Genomic DNA, 7942 nt, shown 5'->3' with positions numbered 1-7942 from the left:
GTTTAGTTGTTATATGATTGTTATCAACGCAGTGGCTGTACATAATTTACTTCCACAAATAACTGACACGAATGACATGTCCTCAGCAGACTGATTTTTTTTCCTCCAGCTTTTGGCCTTCTTCTGCTCGCAACAGGCTATTTAGGATACAGCAGGAGTCGGAGACATTAAAGAGAGAGAGACTGATTCTCGTGCATCAGAAAACTGTTTGACCAAAACTTTCTGCCATGGTAACGTTAAGTATTAAATATGAAAGTTCAAAATGCTCTTTGCAAAAACACCGACTTATGTTATGGCACTTGGCTCGACATCATAAAGTATATCTTGATCTAATCAGATCGTATATCATATTACAGATGCAGCCTACATACGACATGTGTGATAACTGTGTTAAGTATAAGACTTTGTGCACTAAAACCTCACACTAACTGAAATCAGAGTCTGAGGTCCCGTCTGGCACAGACATCTACTCCCTGAACCCAGAAGCTTTCTCCAGTGTTTGACAAACAGCACCATTCCCCCGCTCGCCTTCATTTCCATCTGTATGCTATCACTTGGCTGTCAGCGGCTGGATTGGCCTGTAGTTTGCAGGATGAAAGGCAGAGAGATCCTGTTGAGTGAATAATCTTGCCAGTTTACAGAGGAGAGTGGATGTCAACTTGACAGACTGTGAGTAGCACACAGATTTGGGATTCATGGGCAATCCCATAGTCCCTTTAAGTCTGGACGTGTGAATGTGAAATCAATAGTACATCCATACAACAGTTTGTTTGCTGGACCCTGAAAACCTTTGTTATGAAAATAAGAGTCATGGATCTTTACCTTGTGGATTGAGGACACAAAAAAAGGGACTATAAACATGGGATTTCAGCATGAAAATCTTGAACCCCCCCCCCCCCCCCCCCCCCCACTGTTTTTTTACTGTAAGTGAAGGCATGCACTATTCAAATGCATCTATTTATAAACACAATGAAATTTTAAAACATGAGAGCAGAGATCGGGCGCACACTTTGGTTAATACGAAATCTCTTTTGTGTCTTTGTGTAAAATTTCCGATTATATTCCCCGTGAACGGGTTGGTTTTAATTACCATATTCACCTGTGATTATTTAAATGAAAAGTGTCACATCCTGTAGGTAAAGATCACCTTTCGAGACATCTCACGAGAACTGTATATACTCCACATACAAACCGCTTCATCCTCAGACACTGTGTCACCATGACCTGCATCATAGGAGGAATTCAATAGATTTCAATGGCACCTTTATAGTCATATGCATGTGCAGTGTGTACATATAACATAGCTGTCTGGGTTGGCAGTGCCATCATGCCCTGCTGTTTATTTGATATGCAAAGGAGTGCTGTGGAGCAGCTCCACGGTCTTTGCTAAAGTACTTTACTCCTCACATAACCCAAAGTGGCAGCAGCAGCATCAGGATGAGCTCCAAGAGCGAGGTGGCTCCCTCTCAGTAATTTATAATGCACTTAACTCCTCTACCCTGTTGATTGTCTGCATTACCAAGAATCAAGCACGAGGCAAAACAAATAAAAAATGCCACTTTTTATTCTGGTTTAACGCCATCAAAAGCACAAGTCTTTTATTACGTTCCTGTTCATTCAATCAGGGTCTGTGTGCAACAGAAACCCGGGATTACACTGGCGAAGGGGAAAAAAGCCCACTTCAAACTGCCTCCATAAACACCATCAAAGAGCAGCTCCTTAAAAAGCCTGGGTGAAACAGAGTGAAGCGGAGGGAAAAATAAACATAAAATGTGTCAGTTAAAGTGTGTTTAAAATCTAGAAAGTTTGGAAAATGCCCAGAAAATATCGTTATTGAAAACACTTTTCGCGCTGATAGATTGTTGAGAAACAGGCGCTGCAGGGAGTCCAGCCACACCCTTCGTGCTATATGGACACAACGCTGTCTTCCCAGAGTTCTGTGCTGCCACTCTAAACCTGCATCGTATGGAAGAAGGGGGAGGGTATTATTAAATGTGGAGGGCCTGCAGGTATCTCCCAGGATCAGACACAGGGAGAGCGAGAGGGGGTTGTTTGGCTTAAGTGTTTTTTATTAGGGTAGATGGAGACCTAAACTCCATAACAAAGCTCCCAGACAGGGGCCCACTTTCCCTTCTCACTCCAAACAGGCCCATATCAAAACACCGGCCCCTCACAGACATGCCCCACAAATATGGCATGTTCTCTTTTTTCACGTGGCTCAGCTTTCTCCCTGTCAAAATACAAATGGTCTGTGATGGAATTCAGCAATTTCCTTTATCATCTGCAACAAGCCCATTTCCTGGTAATTAAACCCACAATTATTGTTGAAAAAAACAAAACAAACTACAACGAGTATTGACAATGTCCCTGTATGTATATATGTTTTTAAATTAGCAACATATTTATGAAAAGCTGTAAAAACTATGTAAAAGAAAACAACAACTGCATTGTAGATGCCTGTCAGCACCCTAAACCCAAAGTAAGAAATATTGTAAGCTGCTCAGCCAAGTTTGAGTTTGGCTCCACCTCTGCTCTATATTTTTCACACAGTGCGGCAGTGCATATTAGAGCCAGCTGGCTCAATGACATAACTTCCTCCTCCAGTTGTAACAATATGGTGACATGAACATGTGTAAGCCTGCTTTTACACTGCCCATCACTGGCACAAGAACGCCCCGAACATCTGCTCTGAACAAGGACAACTTTTCGGGTGAAGCCTCTCAATGGAAGAACTTTGTCCAACTTTGTACACTAAAGTTACGGGCTGCAGATGTGATTGGATGGTAGTTTACCACCACTTTTCCAAGAAACTTTGCAGACTTTGCAAAATGTAAATAAAAACAGACAACAATGCATTGAAAAAACATTTAAATCATTATTACTGTATTTAACCGAAAATAGTACAAAGTTTTTTAAAAATCTGATGGTTGTGAAAAATACTTGTTTACTTTGATTTGATTTAGATAAAACAGAAAAAATGATGGGAGCAACAAAACATAGTCCTTTGTGAAATAAATCATTAGCAACATAATTCACTGGCAACAGTGAATGTATAGATGTATTGTTAAATTCTTTAAAAACGATGTTCCTCAGTGTAAAAATCCAAAGGATTTATTGTGTTTGGTTTCATGTATGTTTTGGTAGAAAGATTTAGAGAATTCAGAAAAGCCTCAGTATGCAAATGAAAAGGCCATACTGCACCAATGCTTGGCTCTCTGGGCCTTCAGGCAGCACTTCATTGAAAACAGACTCAATTCTATAGTTTAAATCAATGAATGGGATCAGGAGTACTTCAGGAAACAGTTTCTTGCTGCATCCACAAATTAAGCTTCAAACTCAACCAGTACAGATATAGAAAAAAAAAAAAACTCAAAACACATAAACAAGATCCAGATACTCTCTGGAGAAGTCTTGGGGCTCATTCAAGATGGATATTGTGTGAATGACAAGCTGTTCTGTGGTTCTGACCAATAAAATTGTAAAAATGTGACGATTGTTTGGGCTAAGAAGAAGAGGGACCATCCACAGGGCTGACTTCACATTTTCCAAGCCAGCAAATCTGATTGTGTGAGTAACTTTCACATCTGTGAGGGTACCATTTCTACTACATATACATACTTTTACACCTTCCTTTTGAAGAAGCTCTTGCTTACTTCACCAAGATACTGCCAAACAACAGTCTGCATGTATTCATACAGCATGACCCAGTAGTATGAGAGTATAAGCGCAAACCTGGCCTGTCTGAGGTCCAGACCTGAAACCCTTTCTCACACTTTCACAGTTTTTTTGGAACTTTTTTCTTCTATACTTTTTCTCGTGGAAACCTGATTGTCTGTTACATCAATTAACCATATTTGAATTTACTTCTCTATCTGTATATATCTATCTATTAAGTAGTGTGTGGAAAGCTTTGTGATTTGATGACAGGATGATAGAGAACTTTACCTTATCTTGACCCTGCTGCTGGTATCGCTTGAGTGCTGTGAACACAGAAAGAGAAAAAAAACTTTCCCATCTGGTTTGCCATCACTCCAACTGCTGCTGTTATACGAGTGGGAACTTACAGTGGTCTCCACTGGACACAGAAAATGAAGAAAGGAGGAGGAATAATTGGAAAGAGGGACGGATTCAGTTGAAAGATCCAGCTGCTGGGCCATCTGAAGCCTGGGAAAGTCTGATATTGTTTTTAATGTATGTGTGATCACCTCACATCAGTCTGACTTACAAAGCCTCCCTAAAAAATGTAGGGAACAGGTGGAGCGGGAAGTTGGCAAAGAGTGAAAAAGAATGCTGGGTCACTTGTGCCAACATTATGTGCTGCGCTGAGCCCTATTTTTCCTCCTGCAATGCAGTAAATCACATTTATCTGCTTAATTTTCCCACAGTCTCCCATTAAAATGCAATCTTTTGAAAATAATTTCCCGACATTTTATCAGTGTCTTATATTTAGTAGTTTGTTTCAGTTTAAGCAGGTAAATGTGAGAAGAGAAGAAGAGAAGAAAACTTGTTCTATAGCATTAATGTGGTGCAATGCGGGTGCCGACTGTACAGATTTGTGTATACTGACTTCTCTGTTTTTGTAATGTTTCATTGAATAAAACAAACAGCCAGCCCCACAATCCAGTTTTATCCATAACCTCTGAAATGAGACTTTATGTTTCATACAAACTGCATCTCGGTTACATCAATAATCCTGCAAATGAAATCGATTTCCCCTCCCGCTCTTCCAATTCTGATCACAGCTGGGTTCCCCATATGGAGTATTAATGGGGTGGAGCACCCTGAGCCTGATCTAAAGCTGGAGAATTCTGGGCACACCACAACATCAAATCCCACTGTAATTACCTTCATGCAAACACAGGGGCCCTCTCCAACACAATATGGGTTGGAGAAATGGGATTTATGTGCATTGTTTTTGACGCTGGAATTGATCTTGAAAATTGTTTGGTGCAATTTACCGAGATGCTTAAGAAAATTGCAGAGCACCGAGTGCGTGCCATACAAATGTCATTTTGCAATGAGCTCAATATACCAGCTCTGCATTGCTCATCTACATTTTTGACAGCAATGACTCCGGTACAATGCAACAATAGCTAATCATTGTGTTTTTCCCCATAAATTCACATTACTGAGATGATGGATCTTGACAATCGTCACTCATCTTTTTCAGTTAACGAGAAATTTTCCAAATGGAAGATGAAACCAATTTTAGCCATGCAGATGGCTAAGTCTCCGTTTCTCCTCAATTAGCTTACACATGTATTCGAGCCCACAGGAAATAAAATGCCATTTTGTCATGAGATTATACTATCTGACATAAGGCTATTGTCTTAATTCCCTTAGGCTGTGGTGTTGAGAAATCACTAAACATATAGAGGGCCAGGCTATATCCTGTCTTACAGACGTCCCTATCCCATCATGCACACCCCAGCCTTCTCTCTCCAGCAGGTGGGGGTGGTCATGCACCACGCAACACAGTTATGGGTTTAAGTCTGAAATCTACATACTGAAATGACTTCAGCTCCCTCTCACAATGCCAAACTTGCTGGAAGTCTGATGAGTTTATTTCATCAATTTCAGAAATGCTGCAGAGAGAGAGAGATAGAGAGAGTGAAGGAGAGATGCACAGAGTGAGGGGAGAGAGTCTATTTCTATATACAATAGCCTGTGTCCATCATCCTCAGAGTATGTGTGTGCATGCGCTCTCATACCCCTCTGCATACATATATGTGTGGAAGTAAGTTTGATGTGAATCCTCTCTGCCCTCTGAGTAGCACAGTGACTGCTGTCCATCTGCTCCAGGGTCTCAGGTGTGTGTTATCTATTCCCATGCCCCTGGGAACTTTCAACAGATATGCCAGTCAGCCCGGGCCGAACTGCTCTTGTAAATTACTCACTAAACAGCCCTGCCCTGGATTCTGCATTCGGGGGAAAATCAATTATTTGACCCCCCCTTACATTTCACAGTCCATTTTCAGCATGCTGGGGCCAATTACACCCAGCAGAAAGACTACTCTTTATGTCATTCCCACGATGACCTCCATCTTGCAGCTCCACACGGAGCACTGTTAATGCACCAACTACAAGCACTTGTGCCACGAAGGAGCGTGCTAATGCACTGGTTACCCACACTTTAGCCACACCAAGCACACAAATACAGCAGCTGAGAGGCAGCACTACAGCTGCACACAGTCAGCTGTAGTGTCTCCCAACTGGGAGGTGATCATCCCGTGTCCAGTGCACTGAGCGAATGCCACTGACGGTTTGACAGCCCTAATGAAAGCTGATTACCAGGAGGCATCTATTAATTTGTCCTTAATCATGACAAAGAGAGTCTGTGGCTAACAGCTGTGAAATGGCAGCCGCCGCGCGGAAATGAGGCTCAGGGAAAGGCCGGGGACAAGGGGTTAGGCCTTGTGCTGTCATTAACTGCCTGCCATTGTGTGTGCTCGCTCAGAGCTTAGCTACAGGTAACTCAATAAGATAACACGGAGTGTCGCTCAGCCCTGGTCTTTGTGAAGAGCTACTGCTGCGAATCCTGGGCGGCTGTGCAAAGAATAGGAGGATATTGGTTTGCATGCTCCGAGCAGGAGTTCTTATGATCCAGGTGAGAAGCTGACAGTAACAGGTTTAAGCTCTCTTCCTTTATCTGCTGTGGGGTTGCTGAGGGAAAAGTCAATCACTGAGAGAACAGGCCTGCTGAATGAGGAACTGAGCTGGCTATTCAAAGTAACACTATAACAGATGTATGCTCAATTAAGGCCTGATTTTAGATTTCTAGAACGTGAGCAAATAAATGACAGCTCTGCTTTGTGATTGTGGCTGACATTTAAAATAAAGACAAACAACCAACTCCAGTAATCCACAGATTTCATGCAGCGAGGGCACATCGTAATGAAATCATCATATTTTAATATTTACAGCTGTGTCAAATCCTGGATGTAGCTACTTTGGCGGATTGCTGTAGTGATGTTCAGAGGAGGAGGTCCTCGTTGAACGATCTGCCAGCCTAGAGTGGCTAATGTGGTTTATAGGACCCTTGGGAAGCATTGGGAGGGGAGATAATTGTGGTGGCTGTCACAGGGTCTGTGATATAACAACACCACTGAGTGTTTAACCCGTACAATGATTTACCATGAGGCTAATTGATCTCTGTGTTTCTATTGTGTTTGCAACACAAACACACACCCCAATGGCACACGTGTAGCCTGTGATAGGTGTTTTTAGGAGCGTGCTTTACAGGCTGATTAGAGCCCATGTTCAGATTACAAGCCATGTTTCTGTCAAGTACAAGTACAGCTCAGAACACTTGGCACATTTTAGCAGTACAAGGACACAGTTTGTCCAGTCTTAAAGAGAAACACGATTAACCAAATTGCCACTTCATCTCTTCGGCTTTCAAGTGGAAGTTTCTGTTGTACCGGCCTGTTGTTGTATAAGTCAGTTTTCACAGGAAGCCACAGTTATAGCTGTGTCCAATCCAGAGAACATTCGGCACAAATGTTCATGTCCGATCCACCCTCCCACTCCGAGTTTCTCCTTGACTACTGATCAAACTTAACAATAGGAGCTTGATTCATCTCCCTTGTAGCAGAAATGCAGGTGAATCATGTGGTTAGTCTACATTGTCTTACCACTTTGACCACTAGAGCCTTTAAATGATCTATGCTAATATTTAATAGTTTAATAATTTGATGCACATTATCTGTGTTATCTATGTATCTAAACTAGGCTGAAGCCAAGACGCACCTGTTCTGCATGCAAGTGTGTATAATATGCTTTGTGATGTTTCACTACTCTTTCTTTTTTCATCGCAAGTAGCAACGAGTCTTGTTTAGTGTTTACAGGTAAATCGTTTCACTTCTTGAGATCTTTTCATTTGCCTTACAATTTTACAGCCTGGGGTGTATTTGATGATATGCATCCTCACATATAACAGTGG

Source organism: Astatotilapia calliptera, chromosome 5 (genome assembly GCF_964374335.1).
Source record: "Astatotilapia calliptera chromosome 5, fAstCal68.1, whole genome shotgun sequence".
Taxonomy (NCBI): domain Eukaryota; kingdom Metazoa; phylum Chordata; class Actinopteri; order Cichliformes; family Cichlidae; genus Astatotilapia; species Astatotilapia calliptera.
This window is presented reverse-complemented; position numbering follows the sequence as displayed.